This window comes from Dendrobates tinctorius, unplaced genomic scaffold (assembly GCF_039654945.1).
Source record: "Dendrobates tinctorius isolate UK_male_01 unplaced genomic scaffold, ASM3965494v1 ptg000003l, whole genome shotgun sequence".
Lineage (NCBI taxonomy): Eukaryota > Metazoa > Chordata > Amphibia > Anura > Dendrobatidae > Dendrobates > Dendrobates tinctorius.
The window spans coordinates 93,011,114-93,033,543 of record NW_027361671.1 but is presented as its reverse complement, the minus strand read 5'-3'; the positions used below and the strand labels follow the sequence as shown (position 1 = coordinate 93,033,543).

At 42.9% G+C, this 22,430-nt stretch overlaps 1 protein-coding gene across 2 annotated transcripts in view; it reads right to left on the bottom strand.

Annotated features, from left to right (window-relative positions):
• The window catches only part of NOS1 (nitric oxide synthase 1), a 558,783-nt gene extending 545,962 nt beyond the window's left edge, over positions 1-12,821 (bottom strand). For both annotated transcript variants that reach the window (XM_073560587.1, XM_073560281.1), the window contains exon 1: positions 12,637-12,821. The gene's annotated coding sequence lies outside the window, so the exon portion shown is untranslated. The remainder of the gene's footprint in view (positions 1-12,636) is intronic.
• Between the last annotated feature and the right edge of the window lie 9,609 nt (positions 12,822-22,430).

Sequence of the window (22,430 nt, the reverse complement as noted above, 5' to 3'; positions counted from 1 at the left end):
CACCAGAAACAAAATTGTAGCCCTGCACCAGGCTGGGAAGACTGAATCTGCAATAGCCAACCAGCTTGGAGTGAAGAAATCAACTGTGGGAGCAATAATTAGAAAATGGAAGACATACAAGACCACTGATAATCTCCCTCGATCTGGTGCTCCACGCAAAATCCCACCCCGTGGGGTCAGAATGATCACAAGAACGGTGAGCAAAAATCCCAGAACCACGCGGGGGGACCTAGCGAATGAACTGCAGAGAGCTGGGACCAATGTAACAAGGCCTACCATAAGTAACACACTACACCACCATGGACTCAGATCCTGCAGTGCCAGATGTGTCCCACTGCTTAAGCCTGTACATGTCCGGGCCCGTCTGAAGTTTGCTAGAGAGCATTTGGATGATCCAGAGGAGTTTTGGGAGAATGTCCTATGGTCTGATGAAACCAACCTGGAACTGTTTGGTAGAAACACAACTTGTCGTGTTTGGAGGAAAAAGAATACTGAGTTGCATCCATCAAACACCATACCTACTGTAAAGCATGGTGGTGGAAACATCATGCTTTGGGGCTGTTTCTCTGCAAAGGGGCCAGGACGACTGATCCGGGTACATGAAAGAATGAATGGGGCCATGTATCGTGAGATTTTGAGTGCAAACCTCCTTCCATCAGCAAGGGCATTGAAGATGAAACGTGGCTGGTCTTTCAACATGACAATGATCCAAAGCACACCGCCAGGGCAATGAAGGAGTGGCTTCGTAAGAAGCATTTCAAGGTCCTGGAGTGGCCTAGCCAGTCTCCAGATCTCAACCCTATAGAAAACCTTTGGAGGGAGTTGAAAGTCCGTGTTGCCAAGCGAAAAGCCAAAAACATCACTGCTCTAGAGGAGATCTGCATGGAGGAATGGGCCAACATACCAACAACAGTGTGTGGCAACCTTGTGAAGACTTACAGAAAACGTTTGACCTCTGTCATTGCCAACAAAGGATATATCACAAAGTATTGAGATGAAATTTTGTTTCTGACCAAATACTTATTTTCCACCATAATATGCAAATAAAATGAAAAAAAAACAGACAATGTGATTTTCTGGATTTTTTTTTCTCAGTTTGTCTCCCATAGTTGAGGTCTACCTATGATGTAAATTACAGACGCCTCTCATCTTTTTAAGTGGTGGAACTTGCACTATTGCTGACTGACTAAATACTTTTTTTCCCCACTGTACGTGTATGTCATCTCCTCCTGTGTATAGTATATACCTGTATGCCATCTCCCCCTGTATATAGTACATACTTGTAGGTCATCTACCCCTGTATATAGTATATACCTGTATGTCATCTCTCTTGTATATAGTATATACCTGTATGTTAACTCCCCTGTATATAGTATATACCTGTATGTCATCTCCTATGCATATAGTAAATACCTGCATGTCATCTCCCCCTGTATATAGTATATACCTGTACATCTTCTCCCCTGTATATAGTATATACCTGTATGCCATCTCCCTCTGTATATAGTATATACCCATATGTCATCTCCCCTGTTTGTATTATAGACTTGTATGTTATCTCCCCTACATATAGTATATACAGAGCCAGAGCTGGTATGTCACTCTCCACAAGGAGAAACCTTACCTCTTAGACCTCAGTCCAGAACCTCACACCTAGCCAAATCAGTTCTCATACTTTGCACTGATGAGGGCCAATAGCCCAGAAACGCGTGTCTGCAAATTGAGATTCTGATTTGGCTTTTATCCTAAGTCATATTACAAGACTCGTTAAAGGGTTGATTGTAACTTGTAGGTTTGCTACTACCAACTGATGGCGCTATAGAGTTCAAGTCCTCTTTCTCTCTGAAGAGGCAATTTGCATGTACTCCTTTATGTAGGTCTAGGCTCCCTTTCTTCTTTCTGTAAGTCTTGCTCATTGAGGCATAATACAGCTTTTCTCTTAGAGAAAGCAGATTTCAACCTTGTGGGAATGTAATACCATTTAGTTAGAAATTGTAAAGAAGGACTAATTTAGAGTGGCATTAGTAGTAGCTGTATAAATAAGTTTACAGCGAACTAGGCATTGTCAGATTGGCGCTGTTACACTGATTAAAATGATACCTGGGTTGGAGAAATCCATCTTGTTTTTCTTTTTTTAATCTGTGTTTGAATTTTTAAGTGAATGAAATGCTTCATGCCAGACAAAGAGAAGTTCCAGATTCTGGGCTCCCCCTTCAGTCTGTGTCAGAGGGTGGTCTGTGTCAGCACGGTAATAAATTGTGTTATTTCCAGGTTTACAGAAGGACGATAACACCATAGAAATGATAAGAATAATAGGCCTCAGTTACCACAACTGTCTACAAGGAAAACTGTTGCTCATAGCAACCAATCACAGCTCAGCTTTCATCTTTTAAACAGCTCTGGTGAAATGAAAGATGCTTAGTGATTGGTTGCAATGTCAAAACAGGCAGAGTAACCTGATGTGGTCAAGAAGATGTGCCTATGAAATACAGTAGTTTGGAAAGTATTCAGACCCCTTTAAATTTTTCACTCTTTGTTTCATTGCAGCCATTTGGTAAATGCAAAAAAGTTCTTTTTTTTCTCATTAATGTACACTCCGCACCCCATATTTACTGGAAAAAAAAACAGAAATGTAGAACTTTTTGCAAATTTATTAGAAAAGAAAAACTGAAATATCACATGGTCATAAGTATTCAGACGCTTTGCTCAGTATTGAGTAGATACACCCTTTTGAGCTAGTACAGCCATGAGTCTTCTTGGGAATGATACAAGTTTTTCACACCTGGATTTGGGGATCTTCTGCCATTTTACTAGCAGATTCTCTCCAGTTGCGTCAGGTTGGATGGTGAACATTGATGAACAGCCATTTTCAGGTCTCTACAGAGATGCTCAATTGGGTTTAGGTCAGGGCTTTGGCTGGGCCAGTCAAGAATGGTCACAGAGTTGTTCTGAAGCCACTCCTTTGCTATTTTAGCTGTGTGCTTAGGGTCATTGTCTTGTTGGAAAGTGAACCTTTGGCCAAGTCTGAGGTCCAGAGGACTCTGGAAGAGGTTTTCATCCAAGACATCTCTGCACTTGACCGCATTCATGTTTCCTTCAATTGCAACAAGTCGTCCTGTCCCTGCAGCTGAAAAACACCCCCATAGCATGATGCTGCTCCACATTTCACTGTTGGGATTGTATTGGGTAGGTGATGAGCAGTGCCTGTTTTTCTCCACACATACAGCTTAGAATTATCACCAAAAAGTTCTATCTTCGCCTCATCAGACCAGAGAATCTTATTTCTCATAGTCTGGGAGTCCTTCATTTATTTTTTAGCAAACTCTATGCAGGCTTTCATATGTCTGGCACTGAAGAGAGGCTTCCGTTGGGCCACTCTGCCATAAAGGCCTGACTGGTGGAGGGCTGCAGTGATAGTTGATTTTGTGGAACTTTCTCCCATCTCCCTATTGCATCTGTGGAGCTCAGCCACAGTGATCTTGGGGTTCTTTTTACCTCTCTCACCAAGGCTCTTCTCCCACAAATGCTCAGCTTGGCTGGACAGCCAGGTCTATGAAGACTTCTAGTGGTTCCAAACTTCTTCCATTTAAGGATTATGGAGGCCAGTGTGCTTTTAGGAACCTTGAGTACTGCAGAAATTCTTTTGTAACCTTGAATAGATGTGTGCCTTGCCACAAGTCTGTCTCTGAGCTCCTTAGCCTGCTCCTTTGATCTCATGATTCTCATTTGGTTTAACATGCAATGTGAACTTTGAGGTCTTATGTAGACAGGTGTGTGCCTTTACAAATCAAGTCCTATCAGTTTTATAAACACAGCTGGACTCCAATGAAGAAGTAGAACCATCTCAAGGAGGATCTCAAGGAAATGGACAGCTTGTGACTTAAATATGAGTGTCTGAGCAGGTCTCAATACTTATGACCATGTGATATTTCAGTTTTTCTTTTTTAATAAATTTGCAAAAATCTCTACATTTCTGGTTTATATCAGTTAAGATGAGGTGCAGAGTGTACATTAATGAGAAAAAAATGAACATTTTTGCATTTTCCAAATGGCTGCAATGAAACAAAGAGTGAAAAATTTAAAAGGGTCTGAATACTTTCCAAATCCACTGTAGAGAAATTATATATATTATATATACATATATATATATATATACTGTGTATATATATAATTAGATATTTATTACATATATGTATGTATTTGACATTTCTACTGGGTTTTGCATGTGGAGTGAGTGTGGCTATGTGGAGTGGCTGGGGCTATGTGGAGTGGGTGTGACTTGATACACACACATGTATACAGTACATACAGTTGTGGCCAAAAGTATTGACACCCCTGCAATTTTGTCAGATAATACTCAGTTTCTTCCTGAAAATGATTGCAAACACAAATTCTTTGGTATTATTATCTTCATTTAATTTGTCTTAAATGAAAAAACACAAAAGAGAATGAAGCAAAAAGCAAAACATTGATCATTTCACACAAAACTCCAAAAATGGGCCAGACAAAAGTATTGGCACCCTCAGCCTAATACTTGGTTGCACAACCTTTAGCCAAAATAACTGCAACCAACCGCTTCCGGTAACCATCAATGAGTTTCTTACAATGCTCTGCTGGAATTTTAGACCATTCTTCTTTGGCAAACTGCTCCAGGTCCCTGATATTAGAAGCGTGCCTTCTCCAAACTGCCATTTTTAGATCTCTCCACAGGTGTTCTATAGGATTCAGGTCTGGACTCATTGCTGGCCACCTTAGAAGTCTCCAGTGCTTTCTCTCAAACCATTTTCTAGTGCTTTTTGAAGTGTGTTTTGGGTCATTGTCCTGCTGGAAGACCCATAACCTCTGAGAGAGACCCAGCTTTCTCACACTGGGCCCTACAATATGCTGCAAACTTTGTTGGTAGTCTTCAGACTTCATAATGCCATGCACACGGTCAAGCAGTCCAGTGCCAGAGGCAGCAAAGCAACCCCAAAACATCAGGGAACCTCCACCATGTTTGACTGTAGGGACCGTGTTATTTTCTTTGAATGCCTCTTTTTTTCTCCTGTAAATTCTATGTTGATGCCTTTGCCCAAAAAGCTCTACTTTTGTCTCATCTGACCAGAGAACATTCTTCCAAAGCGTTTTAGGCTTTTTCAGGTAAGTTTTGGCAAACTCCAGCCTGGCTTTTTTATGTCTCGGGGTAAGAAGTGGGGTCTTCCTGGGTCTCCTACCATACAGTCCCTTTTCATTTAGACGCCGACGGATAGTACGGGTTGACACTGTTGTACCCTCGGACTGCAGGGCAGCTTGAACTTGTTTGTATGTTAGTCAAGGTTCTTTATCCAACATCCGCACAATCTTGCGTTGAAATCTCTTGTCAATTTTTCTTTTCCGTCCACATCTAGGGAGGTTAGCCACAGTGCCATGGGCTTTAAACTTCTTGATGACACTGCGCACGTTAGACACAGGAACATTCAGGTCTTTGGAGATGGACTTGTAGCCTTGAGATTGCTCATGCTTCCTCGCAATTTGGTTTCTCAAGTCCTCAGACAGTTCTTTGGTCTTCATTCTTTTCTCCATACTCAATGTGTTACACACAAGGACACAGGACAGAGGTTGAGTCAACGTTAATCCATGTCAACTGGCTGCAAGTGTGATTTACTTATTGCCAACACCTGTTAGGTGCCACAGGTAAGTTACAGGTGCTGTTAATTACACAAATTAGAGAAGCATCAAATGATTTTTCGAACAGTGCCAATACTTTTTTCCACCCTCTTTTTTATGTTTGGTGTGGAATTATATCCAATTTGGCTTTAGGACAATTCTTTTTGTGTTTTTTCATTTAAGACAGATTAAATGAAGATAATAATAGCAAAGAATTTGTGTTTGCAATCATTTTCAGGAAGAAACTGAGTATTATCTGATAAAATTGCAGGGGTGTCACTATTTTTGGCCACAACTGTACACTTATTTTTATATGTATAGATTTTTGAGCATCGCAAAACCACATATTTTACTACTTTTAGAAACTTTATAAAAAAGTAAATCATACTGTTCCTGTTATTCAGCCCTTGTACCATTATCAACAGCTCCCCCAAAAGCATATTAACCCCTTCACGACCTTTGACGCCACGTAGGCGTCATGAAAAGTCGTGCCAGAACGACCCATGACGCCTATGTGGCGTCATGACTTTAAAGCCCCCCTGCGGGTCGGGTGACCGGGGTCACTGAAAGGTCACCCGACCCGCAGATACAGGGGGCTTTGTTCTTCGCCACAGGGGGCGTGGCTTCGCCCCCACATGGCTACGATTGCTCTGATTGGCTGTTAAAAGTGAAACAGCCAATCAGAGCGATAGTAATATTTCATCAATGAAAATTGATGAAATATTACAATCCAGCCATGGCCGATGCTGCTGTAGCATCGGACATGGCTGGAAACACCGATTCCACCCCCCCACCGGCGATCGCCCCCCCGCAACTGAATGACAGCGGCGATCTGCCGCCGCTGTCATCATCTGCCCCCCTACCATTCCCTCTGCTCCCCGCCAGCTTCCGATAACCCCATCACCCCATCTCACCTCCCCCGGCACCTTCTAAGTCCCCCTGTCGCTCCCGGTGTCCGGCGGGTCCGGTTCATGGGCGCCGCCATCTTGAAAATGGCGGGCGCATGCGCAGTGCGCCCGCCCGAATCTGCCGGCTGCAGATTCCATTCTTTCATTTTGATCACTCTCACAGTGATCAAAATGAAAGAAAAAGTAAATAAACCCCCCGATTATCACCCCCATAGGTAGGCACAACTAATAAAGTAAAGAAAATATTTTTATTTTTATTTTTCCATTAGGGTTAGGGTTAGGGTTGAAAAGGGGGTTAGGGTTAGGGTTGAAAAGAGGGTTAGGGTTGAAAAGAGGGTTAGGGTTGGAAAGAGGGTTAGGGTTGGAAAGAGGGTTAGGGTTGGAAAGAGGGTTAGGGTTGGAAAGAGGGTTAGGGTTAGGGTTGGAAAGAGGGTTAGGGTTAGGATTGGAAAGAGGGTTAGGGTTAGGGTTGGAATTAGGATTAGAATTAGGGTTAGCGTTGGAATTAGGGTTAGGCTTGTGGTTAGGGATGTGTTAGGGTTAGGGCTGTGGTTAGGGGTGTGTTGGGGTTAGGGTTGGAGTTAGAATTGAGGGGTTTCCACTGTTTAGGCACATCAGGGGGTCTCCAAACGCGACATGGTGCAACCATTGATTCCAGCCAATTTTGCGTTCAAAAAGTCAAACGGTGCACCCTCCCTTCCAAGCTCTGACATGTGCCCAAACAGTGGTTTACCCCAACATATGGGGTATCAGCGTACTCAGGAAAAATTGCACAACAACTTTTGGGGACTAATTTCCCGTGTTACCCTTGGGAAAATAAAAAATTGGGGGCTAAAAAATTATTTTTGTGGAAAAAAATTATTTTTTCATTTTCACGTCTCTGCATTATAAACTTCTGTGAAGCACTTGGGGGTTCAAAGTGCTCACAACACATCTTACATACGTTCCTTGGAAGGTCTAGTTTCCAAAATGGGGTCACTTGTGGGGGGTTTCCACTGTTTAGGCACATCAGGGGCTCTGCAAACATAATTACGACCGCAGACTATTCCATCAAAGTCTGCATTTCAAAACGTCACTACTTCCATTCCGAGCCCTGACGTGTGCCCAAACAATGGTTCCCCCCCACATATGGGGTACCAGTGTACTCAGGACAAACTGGACAACAACTTTTGGGGTCCAATTTCTCCTGTTACCCTTGTGAAAATAAAAAATTGCGAGCTAAAAAAATCATTTTTTTGAGGAAAATTTTTTTTTTTATTTTCATGGCTCTGCGTTATAATCTTCTGTGAAGCACTTGGGGGTTCAGTGTGCTCACTACACATCTAGGCAACTTCCTTATGGGGTATAGTTTCCAAAATGGGGTCACTTGTGGGGGGTTTCAACAGTTTAGGTACATCAAGGGCTCTGCAAATGTAACATGACGCCCGCAGACCATGCCATCAAAGTCAGCATTTCAAAATGTCACTACTTCCCTTCCGAGCCCTGACATGTGCCCATACAGTGGTTTCCCCCCACATATGGGGTATCAGCGTACTCAGGACAAACTGTACAACAACTTTCGGGGTCCAATTTCTCCTGTTACCCTTGTGAAAATAAAAAATTGCGAGCTAAAAAATCATTTTTTGAGGAAAAAAAATTATTTTTTATTTTCATGGCTCTGCGTTATAATCTTCTGTGAAGCACTTTGGGGTTCAGTGTGCTCACCACACATCTAGGCAACTTCCTTATGGGGTCTAGTTTCCAAAATGGGGTCACTTGTGGGGGGTTTCCACAGTTTAGGTACATCAAGGGCTCTGCAAATGTAACATGATGCCCGCAGACCATGCCATCAAAGTCAGCATTTCAAAATGTCACTACTTCCCTTCCGAGCCCTGACGTGTGCCCAAACAGTGGTTCCCCCCCACATATGGGGTACCAGCGTACTCAGGACAAACTGTACAACAACTTTTGGGGTCCAATTCATCCTGTTACTGTTGTGAAAAAAAAATTGCGGGCTAAAAATCTTTTTTTTTTTGAGGAAAAAAAATGATTTTTTATTTTCACGGCTCTGCGTTATAAACTTCTGTGAAGCACTTGGGGGTTCAAGGTGCTCACCACACATCTAGATAAGTTCCTTGGGGGGTCGAGTTTCCAAAATGAGGTCACATGCCGGGGGTTTCTACTGTTTAGGCACACAGGGGCTCTGCAAATGTAACATGACACCCTCAGGCCATGCCATCAAAGTCAGCATTTCAAAATGTCACTACCTCCCTGCTGAGCCCCGACGTGTGCCCAAACAGTGGTCCCCCCCACATATGGGGTACCAGTGTACTCAGGACTAACTGTACAAACAACATTTGGGGTCCAATTTATCCTGGTACCCCTGTGAAAATAAAAAATTGCGGACTAAAATATTTTTTTTAAGAAAAAAAATATTTTTTATTTTCACGGCTCTGCGTTATAAACTTCTGTGAAGCACCTGGGGGTTCAAAGTGCTCACTATGCATCTAGATAAGTTCCTTAGGGGGTCTAGTTTCCATACTGGGGTCATTTGTGGGGGAGCTCCAAAGTTTAGGCACACAGGGGCTCTCCAAACACGACATGGTGTCCGCTAACGATTGGAGCTAATTTTCATTTCAAAAAGTCAAATGGCACTCCTTCCCTTCTGAGCCCTGCCGTGCGCCCAAACAGTGGTTCCCCCCCACATATGGGGTACCAGCGTACTCAGGACAAACTGGACAACAACTTTTGTGGTCCAATTTCTCCTGTTACCCTTGTGAAAATAAAAAATAGCGTGCTAAAAAATCTTTTTTGAGGAAAAAAAAATGATTTTTTATTTTCACTGCTCTACGTTATAAACTTTTGTGAAGCACTAGGGGGTTCAAAGTGCTCCCTACACATCTAGATAAGTTCCTTAAGGGGTCTAGTTTCCAAAATGGTGTCACTTGTGGGGGAGCTCCAATGTTTAGCTACACAGGGGCTCTCCAAACACGACATGGTGTCCGATAACAATTGGAGCGAATTTTCCATTCAAAAAGTCAAATAGCGCTCCTTCACTTACGGACCCTGCCGTGCGCCCAAAGAGTGGTTTATGACCACATATAAGGTATCTGTGCACTCAGGAGAAATTGCCCAACACATTTTAGGATCCATTTTATCCTGTTGCCCATGTGAAAATGAAAAAACTGAGACCAAAAGAAAATTTTTGTGAAAAAAAGTATTTTTTTTTTTTACCGATCAATTTGTGAAGCACCTGGGGGGTTCAAAGTGATCACTATGCATGTTGATAAGTTCCTTGGGGGGTCTAGTTTCCAAAATGGGGTCACTTGGGGGGAATCTCCAGTGCTTAGGCGCACAGCGACTCTCCAAACGCGACATGGCAAGCGCTAAATATTCCAGCATATTTTCCACTCAAAAAGTCAAATGTGCTCCTTCCCTTCCGAGCCCTGCCGTGCGCCCAAACAGTGGTTTATGACCACATATGAGGTATCAGTGTACTCAGGAGAAATTGCCCAACAAATTTTAGGATCCATTTTATCCTGTAACCCATGTGAAAATGAAAAAAATTAATGATAAAAGAAAATTTGTGGTGCAAAAAATAAAATGTCCATTTTTTCCTTCCACGTTGCTTTAGTTCCTGTGAAGCACCTGAAGGGTTAATAATCTCATAGAATGTAGTTTTGAGTAGCTTTAGGGGTGCAGTTTTTAGAATGGTGTCACTTTTGGGTATTTTCTGCCATATAGACCCCTCAAAGTGACTTCAAATGTGAGGTGGTCCCTAAAAAAAATGGTTTTGTAAATATTGTTGTAAAAATGAGAAATCGCTGGTCAACTTTTAACCCTTATAACTTCCTAACAAAAAAAATTTTTTTTCCAAAATTGTGCTGATGTAAAGTAGACATGTGGGAAATGTTATTTAGTAACTATTTTGTGTCACATCACTCTCTGGTTTAACAGAATAAAAATTCAAAATTTGAAAATTGCAAAATTTTCAAAATTTTCGCCAAATTTCTGTTTTTTTCACAAATAAACGCAAAAATTATCGACCTAAGTTTACCACTAACATGAAGCCCAATATGTCACGAAAAAACAATCTCAGAATCGCTAAGATGCGTTGAAGTGTTCCAGAGTTATTACCTCATAAAGGGACACTGGTCAGAATTGCAAAAAATGGCCAGGTCATTAAGGTCAAAATAGGCTGGGTCATGAAGGGGTTAATGTCCCCTCAGCTCTACACACAGTATTATCCCCCAACAGTCTCCAACACAGTATGATGGTCACACAGCTCCCCATACACAGTATGCTGAACCCCACTGTCCCCATACATACTATGATGTCCCCAATCACAATATGATGTTCTAAAGCCCCCCAAAACAGTATGATCACCCCCCGAAGGACCCAAACAATATGATGACCCCCACAGTCCACTATACACAATATGATGATCCCTACGGTCCCCCACACAGTATGGTTCCACACATCACGCAAACATAGAATGATGGCCCCGGCAGTATGAAACCCCAACACAATATCACCCCCACAGGCCTCACACAATATAATGGACCTTAAAGACCCCAAACCAGTATGATTGCATGATCTAGCGACATCATCGTGTCTGCTGGTCTTTTACTGGTTAACAGGAGCTAGCAGAAGTTAACAGAAGGCAGAGACAGATGATTGCTGGATAATGCAGCCATCATCTGCTGGGAATATGGAAGGCTCAGCCTCTGAGCCAGCTCCATGCACTGACTTCTGACATGGGTGGTCCATGCATGGCAGAAGGGGTTAAAATTAGTGCAATATCCAATTGTCACTGTTCCACTGATTCTTGAACAATTTTCATATTGTTCTGGGCCCTTCGTTTCTAAAGTAATATCCCAAGTAATAAGGATGTAAATTTTCCCTTCACCCAACTGGACATATACCAGATAACTTCTGCCATAGTGGAGAAAAACCTAACACCCACAGTTCAGTCGTATACACCCAGGTGGTTGAAGGCAAATTTTGTATCTTTATTAACGGGCACATAAATTTACAATGAATGGGCCAAGAAAAAAAAAAATGTTCCAGAATTAATGGAACAGCGACAATTGGAAGAGTTATTCAGATTAAATTAGAAAATCCAACAAAATGTCTTTTTAACCACTGACTATATTATATCCTCCATCATCCCAATATACTTTACTGTTACCCTTAATTTTTGTATCCCTAGTTGCTTCATAAAATTGACTATTTAAAAGGCTGCGCGAATACATGATTAATGATAATCTAAATTCAGGATCTTGCAGAGTTCTAAGTTGGTTCCAGAAAGTGCATCATAATCATAGATATCCCTGCTTAGCCAATAAAATATTGTGAGTTATTCATTGACTCTCATACAGGTTTCTGCCTGTAAAAGAAACATGTCAGTTTTATAGACGGAAGAAAAACAGGGAAGAAATCATATTTTTAGTAACCAATTTCTCTTTTCTTAGTAGGAACACTGCACCGTGGTGTGGACCCGGATACTAGGTAGATGTCAGACCGCAGTACATATGCATTATGTTTTTTTCATTACAGAAATCTAAATTCACATGTAAAATGATTAATATTTCTAAAAAGTAATATCCATTGTGACGTCATATAATCCAAATGTCAGGGTGACATCTGCGTGGGAGCAGGAAGAAGATGGGTGGGGCTTAAACAAGGACAAATTAATCATTGTGGCCTCATGTCTCTCTTCCTTCCATCCATCAAGTTAAAGGCATGTAATTCCTGGTTTACTTTATGGCACCTGCTCAGATATCCAAGGTGATCAGTGATCATTGCAGCTACACATTTCCTAATCATCCCTCCCCGCCATGATGAAAGACTAATTATTTGGGGTGTAAGTCTAATATGACATATGTATAGTTCTCATTTTCTCCTTCACACAAATGTTTTATTTCCAGTAAAGTTCCCGCTATTGCAGACATTTTACTATCAGCTGTAATTTCAGCATCCAAAGAGCACTTGTGCCTAATACATGCAAGTTACTTGTGACATTGCTATAAAATACACAGAAATGATGTTAACGCACTTCCCATAAAGCTGCCTGGGTAAAAAAAATAGGTAAAAATCTTACTTTCATGATTCTTACGATGCGTTCACTCTGTCCAGCCATCGCTCACATTCTCTCTTTCTTCTTAGCCTTCATTTTCCATACAATCCCCTCCTCTATCGGGCCCTTTTTACATCTGGAGTTTCTAAGTGCTAATTACTCAGTGGGAGTCCCGTGGCTGCTTTACTGCTTGTGTAACAGGGACTGTACTAGGATTAACCTTCCTTCTCTGTGCAAAGCTAGCACCCATAGCAATCTCCTCCTTCGCACAAAATAAAGGGGACCGGCTACACTCACTACACTTGCAAATCCTTCTCAGGATGCACAGACTACTTTCCTGGAGCCCTCTCATCCTTACTACTGCTCTGGGATTTTTCCCTCTCTACGAAGCTTCAAAGAATAATCACTACAGGGTAGAAATGGGAAAATTCCATATTTCTGTCCTTAAATCTTATGTATATCTGCCTACAACATCATTCTTAACTAAAGTCATACTGAAAGGCAAATGATGGCTAAAGTATATCATGGATATCTGCAATATTTGTAGTCATTACAAAAGTACACATTTCTCAGGTGCTACTAATTTTAGTCAATCTTTATACATACTATCAATATATTAGCTATCAACAGATAAATTATAGCCATGAAATGTGTAATGCCCTACTTTCTATAAGATAAACTGCTCAAGTAAAAAAGGGGGAGAAGCCAGCGCTGCTTATGGTCAGATCGCAATACATAAAGTGTATATGCACATATTTATTTCTAACTGTACTTTAAAATGAGACATTTAGCAAACAATTGATCAATTCTTTGAGCCACCCAGCCATGCCAAGCATTTTCATTTGGGGCAGTCCCACTCTATGTTTTTGATATGCACCTGTGTCTGGGCCTGTTTCACCCTTCATCTGTGGTTGCTGGTTTGGCAGTGTGGGGGTTAGATCTGAAATGTCCATGTCCGGACCTGGTAGGCCTTTATCTGCACTCGCCCTTTCTGGCACCATGGGAGTGATTCAGAAACGCTTCAGGTACATTTTGCATTTAATATAGTCTTGCTTTTAATACATTTAGGAGGCCGTAATGGCACAGTGAATATAAAAAACGTAGAGTAGGACTGCCCCATATGAGAATGCCTGGGCATGGCTGGGTGGCTCAAAGAATTAATCAATTGTTTGCTAAATGTCTCATTTTAAAGTACAGTTAGAAATCAATATGTGCATATGCACTTTATGTATTGCGTTCTGACCATAGGCAGCGCTGGCTTCTCCCCTTTTTTATAAACTGCTCAAAACCTAAATATTCAGAAATTAATGCTTTTAAAAGTGTCACATTCATGCAATTTAGCTGAAATCGTGGCCCCTGTCCTAAAGCTTAATACTTGTTTACCTTGAGTCAGCACTTTTGGAGATCTACAATGTGCCATGCTTGGCCAAAGTGAATGCATGACTGCTGAGGTCTACATGCTGGGAATCTGTAAAGAGAGTTGTTTTCAATTTAGATTCTGTGGAGGCTATTACAATTTCACTGTTTTCTTCTGCCAACTGTAGCCTAAAAGAGTGTGGGGTATGTAGTTATAGTAACTTTTTTTCTCGAAATATTGACTTTTCACCTATTCTTTCTAATGGTAGATGACATGAGTAATAATAGACAGTGGAATGACAGACAGAAGCCTTCAGAGATACATAAAATAATGGACAGAACCATAAGTCTTACCTGTATTGATGAAGAGAGTCTCAGCTACTACATGTAATGCTGAACAGAGCATTAGATGGTGCATAATGTATAGTGATGGATAGAATTGGTAAATATTATAATGAACAGAGACTTCCATGTGTTACACAATTGTTCTGGATATCCTGCACTCTGCTTTCTTCACCTTGGTCAACTGCACTCTGTTGTGCTCCACATTGGGTTTTACAGGTTGTCCGGCGTTGCTCAATGACGTCTCCCCCTAATCCTATATAAGGCCCATTAGGATACACACCTGTGTTTTAGGATTAAGCTTCAAGACTTTTGTTTGGTGTACGCCACCTTGAGTGCACCATGCTTTAACTTGCTTCCATCCCTGCTGGGTTCCACTGCACCCATTCTGCTGCTCCCAAAATTCCTGAGTGTGCCAAATCCTCACTGCCCATGTGCCAAGCCCTCGTTTCCCACGTGACTTCTTGCTTGCTGTGCCAATGCCTGGGATCTTTGTGCCCACCCATCCCTCATGTTTAGAGGATCCATTTCACCAGGTGAGCCTAAACTACATGGTACATTTAGTGATGGTCAGAGATTTAGGTGATACATGTAATAATGGTCAGGGCCTTTTCTGATACAGGTAATGATGAATAGTGCTTTAGGTGATACTTGTATTGAAAATAATAATAATAATCTTTATTTTTATATAGCGCTAACATATTCCGCAGCGCTTTACAGTTTGCACACATTATCATCACTGTCCCTGATGGGGCTCACAATCTAAATTCCCTATCAGTATGTCTTTGGAATGTGGGAGGAAACCGGAGTGCCCGGAGGAAACCCACGCAAACACGGGGAGAACATACAAACTCCTTGCAGATGTTGTCCTTGGTGGGATTCGAACCCAGGACCCTAACCACTGAGCCACCGTGCCGCCATCTGTATTGATGAACAGAGCCTTCCGTGGTGCACATAATGATGGGCAGAGCCTTCTGTGTTACATGTAATTAAGGCTAGAATCTCCCGTAGTGCATGTAATGATTGACGGAGTATTCTGTGGTGCACGTAGTGATGGACAGAGCCTTCTATGATTATTTAATGATGGACAAAGCATTCAATCGTACAAGTAATAATGGACAGAGCTTCAGTGGTACATATAATGATGGACAGAGCTTCCCATGGTTAATGGAATGATTGCTAGAGCCTTAGGTGGCATATGTAATGATGGACAAAACCTTCAGTTGCGCATATAATGATGGATGGACAGAGCCATCAGTAATACAATGGCATGTAAAAGTTTGGGCAAACCCTGGTCAAAATTACCGTTATTATGAACAGTTAAGCAGGTTGAAGATGAAATGATTTCTAAAAAGCCTTAAGCTAAAGATGACACATTTTGTTTGCATTTTAGGCATAAAAGCATACGATATATATATATATGTATATAAATATATATAAATATATATATATATATATATATATGTGTATATATATATATATATATATGTGTATATATATATATATATATATATTATATATATATATATATATAGCCATCTTTTACATTTTAAAAATTACAAAAAGGAAAATGGGGTGATGCCAAGCTTTGGGCACCCTGCGTGGTTACTACTCAGTAGCACCCCCTTTTGAAAGTATCACAGCTTGTAAACACTTTTGTAGCTAGGCAAGAATCTTTGAATTCTTGTTTGAGGGATTTTCATCCTTTCTGCCTTGGAAAATTCTTCCAGTTCTGTGAGATTCCTTTGTCTCTTTGCATGCACTGCTATTTTGAGGTCTAGTCGCAGATTTTTAATGATGTTCAGATCAGGGGACTGTGAGGGCAATTGTAACACCATTGTAACACCTTCAGCTTGCACCTTTTGAGGTAGTCTATTGTGGATTTTGATGTGTGTTTAGGATCATTATCCATTTGCAGAAGTCATCCTCTTTTCAACGTTAGCTATTTAACAGATGCATCAAGAATTTGTTGAAATTTCATTGAGACAATTCTTCCTTCTACTCTGCCATTGGCTTCAACTCAAACCCAAGCATGATTGATCCATTCCCATGCTTAATTTTTGGCGAGATGTTCTTTTCCTGAAATTCTCTGCCCTTTTTTCTCCACACATACCTTTGATCATTATGGCCAAAGAGTTCTATGTTAACCTCAGTCAACAGAATGACTTGATTCCAAAATGAATCAGGCTTGTTTAGATTTTCTTTTGCATACTCCTGACATTGGACAGAGGTTTTTTTCTGATGACTCTTCCATAAAGGCCACATTTGTGTAGATGTTCCTGAACTGTAGAAAAATGTACCACAACTCCAGAGTCTTCTAAATCTTTCTGAAGATCTTTTTCAGTCAAGGAGGGATTCTGATTTACCTCTCTATCAATCCTACAAGCAGCTCTCCCTGAAATTTTAATTGGTCTGCCAAACCTTAACTTGATCTTCACTGTTCCTGCTAACTGCCATTTCTCATTTACATTTTGAACTGAGGAAGGAGCAACTTGAAAAGGCTTTTCTATCTTATTGTCTTCTCCTACTTTGTGGGCATCCACGATTTTCATTTTCAGAGTGCTAGGCAGCTGCTTAGAAGAACCCATGGCTGCTGTTTTTTTGGCACAAGGTTAGAGGAGGCAGGGTTTTTATAAAGCTGGGAAATTTGCATCACCTGGCCTTTCCTAATGATGATAGTGGGCAAGCCATAACAGGCTATTTAAGGTCTGAAACCTTAGTCAAAGACTTTGAGCCACCGTATTCCACATTCATTACATCATATTCTTGTAAAAAGAGATCTTACCTCCCCATCGTCCTGTGTAATTTATCTGGACCTGAACATACCGCCATGAAAAGTTATGCAAACAACAGTTTAGGACGGATCATATCTGTCCATCCTCCTCCCCTGCGGGTGCTTGATTCTTCCTTGTAAGAAAGAAAGATGGAGGTCTCGATTTTCGAGAACTGAACAGGACCACGGTAAATAATACATATCCAGTACTTCCACTCATCCCCAACCCCTACAATCAGCTTACAGGGGCTAAATGGTTTTCTAAACTGGATCTTAGAGGGGCTAACAGTACAGAATGGTGATGAGTGGAAAACGGCGTTATTAAAGTGAGAAGGTCTACTCGAAAGTCTTGTCATGCTTTTTGGGTTAACCAATGCACCAGCAGTGTTTCAAAACTTTATGAACTATATCTTTTCTGATTGCATTGGGAGATTTGTTGTTATTTGCCTTGCCTTGATGATATTTAAATTTTCTCATCTGATTTTGATTGTCCAAGTTGTATTATAAAGATTGAGGGAAATTTCTTTGCTTGCGAAAATTGAGAAATGTATTTTTTCTGTGGAGGAGCTTTCATTTCGGGGATACATTTTAGCAACTAATGGTTTTAAAATGGATCCTGAGATGGTAGAAGCTAGAATTGATTGCGCTCAACCTAGTGACCTAAAAGCATTGTAACTTTTTTTTAGGATTCACCAACTATTATAGGAAATTCTTTAAGAGGTAAAGAGGGCGGACCTCAAGATTTGGTAACCAGATGCTATGGGGGCTTTTGAAAAATTGAAAAAGTATTTATGTCTGCTCCTGTTCTAATCCAATCCAGTCTTCAGGAACCATTCATTCTAGAGATGGTTGCTTCAGAGGTCGGAGAAGGGGCCATTTTATCTCAGGGGCCCAAAACTCTGACTAATTTGCAACCGTGTGCATTTTTCTCAAATAAATTTTCCTGTGCTGAAAGAAATTATGATGTCAGAAATCGTGAGTTATGAGAGAAACAAAAGAAAGACCTCGCACCTCACATGATAATTGTAAGAAACACACTTTATTAATCAATCATATAAAAGAGTACCATATTTTTTGCTTTGTAAGATGCACTTTTTTCCCCCAAATTTGGGGGGAAAATAGGGGTGCGTCTTACAAAGCGGACATGCCTTACCGGGTGTAGGCCGCAGGGGTGTCCGGGTGCCCGGCGGTGCTGTGGGTGTCTCCAGGTGCCCAGCCATGTCTCTAGGTGCCCAGCGGTGTCTCTGGTGCCCAGCACGGGGCTCTGCCAACATTTTGTGACAGGTTAGAGCTGGGGCACTTTCTCGGTTCCGTCTGTGTGATGGATTCCGGCAATATGGCCGCCGCCGGGTGCGGCGCATGCGCTGATGGTGATCTCAGGACTGAGATCTCGAGAGATGAGATCTCAGCACTGAAATCTCATCTCTTGAGATCTCAGTCCCGAGATCACCATGTGCCGCCCTCCGGCGGCAGCCATATTGCCGGAGTCCATCACACAGAAGGAACGTGAAAGTTCCCTGGGGCTCTGGCCTGTAGCAAAATGTCGACAGATCCCCGGGCTGGGCACCGGAGACACCACTTGGCACCGGAGACACTGCTGGGCACCTGGAGACACCGCTGGGCACCAGAGACACCGCTGGGCACCGGAGACACATACAGCACCGGCCAGCACTGCCAGGCACCCAGAGACACCCGGCAGCAGCACAAGCCCCCCTGGTAGCAGCACAAGCCCCCCTGGTAGCAGCACAAGCCCCCCTGGCAGCAGCACAAGCCCCCCTGGCAGCAGCACAAGCCCCCTGGTAGCAGCACAAGCCCCCCTGGTAGCAGCACAAGCCCCCCTGGTAGCAGCACAAGCCCCCCTGGTAGCAGCACAAGCCCCCCTGGTAGCAGCACAAGCCCCCCTGGCAGCAGCACAAGCCCCCCTGGCAGCAGCACAAGCCCCCCTGGCAACAACATAACCTGAATGAAAGGTCAATGAATCACAAGGGTGAGTATTATATAGATACCATGGCATAAGTAGTAATATACCACAACAAAGAAATACAAGAGATATATATCCGTGAAGGGGGCTTAAAGTGCTATGTGCAAATAGGAAAGCAGATCAAAAAGGCACTATTAATAACAATAGATAATATTCTATCAATATATATGTTAGCACCAAAAGGAAAACATTCTATACAAGCACATCCATATCAATTTAGGACTAAGACAATTGAAGCAAAAAATCTGTTGCAACCCCATAATACTGGTACATGCCATAGCCATCACAAAAACAGTCAGTGTCACCCTATCAGGTATGTAGTCCCAGACTCCTCACGTGTATCACTGTGAAACACAGCTTCATCAGGGAGATTGTATTGTAGGCCATATGGTCCTTTTTTTCTCTAGATTCTAGTTATTTATGACATTCAGGTCAGGGTCTCAGAATGTGAAGTCTGACACACTATCACGCAGTCTTGATTCAGTTTCAGCTCCAGAACTTCCATCCTCGATTCTTCCTAAGGGCATTGTGGTTTCTGTGCTATCCTCAGAGATGGAAGCAGAAATCAGTAAAATTCAGTCATTGGCCCCGTCCACCATTCCTAGGTCCAAGTTTTTTGTAGCTGTGTACTTTAGATTACGCCTGTTACAGGAGTTTCATGATTCCGTCTTTGGTGGTCACCCTAGGGTCACAGTTAGGCAGAAACTTATTTCCAGACTCTTTTGGTGGCCCTCTATGAGTAAGGATGTTTAAGACTTAGTATCCGGCCGGGGAATTGGTGCCATTGCCAATTCCTCAATACAGTGGACTCATCTGTCCATGGATTTCATCACTGATTTGCCTCTATCAGATAGGAAAACCACTATCTGGGTGGTAGTTAACTGTTTCAGTAAACAAGCTCATTTTGTTCTGTTGTCAGGGTTACCTAATGCTGAAACACTCCATGTTGTTTATTTGCCTTGTGGTGAGGTTGCATGGAATTCTTATTAACATTGTGTTCTAGAGATTGACTTGTTGTTTTCTTCTGCATACCAACTGTGGTGTGTCTGGTGGTCGCGTGGTTAATGGAAGGTATGTGTCACTGGGATGGCAGCTCCCTGTGATGTAGCCCAGAGTGTTTTCTTAAGTAGTTGTTGTTCACATTTGGGTCTGGGCTACGGGTAGCTTTGAGAGTTGGGAGGGTCGGGCTACCCATGTACCACACACTATGGTGTGGGGGCTCACTGTACCCCATTTTGTCTGAAGATGTGTTTGGTTGTGAATCTGCAGGACCTGTGATGAGGTCATGAACATGTGACAAGCCATGTGATTGGTAACTGGGAGTGGTTACAGGCTATCTAAGGAAGGTGTGTTGCACAGGTGTGAGAGAGTGTGTTGGAGACTGTCAGCCCAGACAGAGCTCCCATGTTCCAGGCTTGGACGTCGCATAGCCTGGGGAAGCCGTGCCAGTGACTCCGAGCCAAAAGAAGCGGACGGTCTTGAAAACGGGTAATACTGACCAGGCTCAGAGAGGAATGTGTACAGGATGCCTCTGCGGTAAGAGGGATCCAGGAACCTGCGTGGCCAACAGGTAACGGTCTTGAAAACCGTGTGATAATGACCGGGGTCGGAAAGAGACTGTGTGTGAACTGATATCTATGGTATGCCTCTGAGGACAAGAGGGATCCGTGAATCTGTGTGGGTGATCCAACAGGTAACGGTCTTGACAACAGTGTGTTATACTGACCGAGGTTAGTGAAAGACTGTGTGAGAAGTGGCTATAAGGTGCCTCTGTGGATAAGAGGTACCCAGGACCCGGCATGGCCGACACCACCAGGTAACAGACCGGTGTCCGTGTTATACTGACAGGGGTCAGTGAGAAGTATTTTCAGTGAGAGACTGTATCTGTGTTCATGTGGTAAAGCTGAATGTTTAACAGACAGTGCAAATTGCTGCTGGAACTGTCTTAGTAATAAACTGAATGGCTTCATTTTAAACCCTGAGCATGCCAGTGTTTACCTCAAAGACCTGCAAAGTGAGTAATCCCCATCCACTCACATGGTGGAACGTTACAATTGGTGCTAGAATGCTGGCAGCGGTCCAAGGAGCACGTGTGCAGCTGTTTTGCTGTGGATCAGTGGGTCCATGAATTTTTTCTTTTTTTTTTCTCTTCCCAGCTTGCTGTGGCTCAGTGGGGTCATGAAGTTTTTTTTTTTCTCAAATATGCTTGTGGTGGCTCGGTGGGGCTACGAAGGTGACAAGCGTCTGGCTGTAACTCGGCGGGGTTACGAAGATTGCTGTGGATTGGCGGGTCTATGAAGAGAGTGCAGCAGGAGTGTGCATCGACTTGTGGCAGCGGGAGCTGCAGTTGCATGTTGCAGCAAGAGGTTCTGCAGCAGCAGGAGCTGCAGTGACAGTGGCAGCGGCTTGTGAGCGGCAGCTGGAGGTGATGGTGATTTGTGGCTACTGCAGGAGCTGTGGCACTGCCAGCAGGAGCTGGTGTGGTGTAGTAAGAGGTTATCAGAGTGTTCAACCTCTTAAAGGGCCAGTACAAGCCCGAAAGACATAAACTGGACTGTGTGAATGCGGACCTGAGAGTACCATGGGGGAGTCCACGGAGTGTACCCCAGAGAGGGGTGGTGTCCCTAAACAGGGTGGTGTCCCAAAAAAGGGGGTGGTAACCCAAAAATAGCAATGGGTGCCAAAAAGGGGGTGAAGTCCCAAAAGGGGGCGGTATCCCAAAAGGGAGTAGTTGCCCAAAAAGGGGTGGAGTCCCAAAAGGGGGCGGTATACCAAAAGGGAGTGGTAACCCAAAAGGGGCGGAGCATCCTGATGTAAAAGTGGATGGGTCAGATGTAGGAGTGGCCAGAAGAAAGGGTGGGTCTGACCAACTCGGGGACTTAGCAGAGGCGTCCAACACCATTAGACATGGGGACGGCTGGTTCCAGGATGACCGATCAAGTGGTGGTGACTCCCATTCAGACGGTGACACAAGAGGAAAGAGTGTGTCTGTCCAACTTACGGACCTGAGTTCTCTTGACATGTACCACAGAATGACTGATAGTGATGTGGTAGATAAGACATCTGGAGTGGACACCCAGTTAGAGGGTAGCTGGAGGGTTCACTATACTGTGGGATGTGACTCAGTCTCCGTGGGTGACTGTGACTCTACAATAGAAAGGGAGCCTCAAAGTTTGAAGGAGTCTGAATTCTTGACAGTCAAGGCCCGGCTTGGAGAGAAGGAAACGCAGGCGTTCCAAGACCTCGCCAAAAAGTTGACTCGAGAGAAGCACAAGGCGGCAGATTTAAAGGCCTTATTAAAGATAAGGACAGAGCTTGTAAAACAAGAAACGGTCCTGAGACAGGCGGCTGAGCACAGAGTGGATG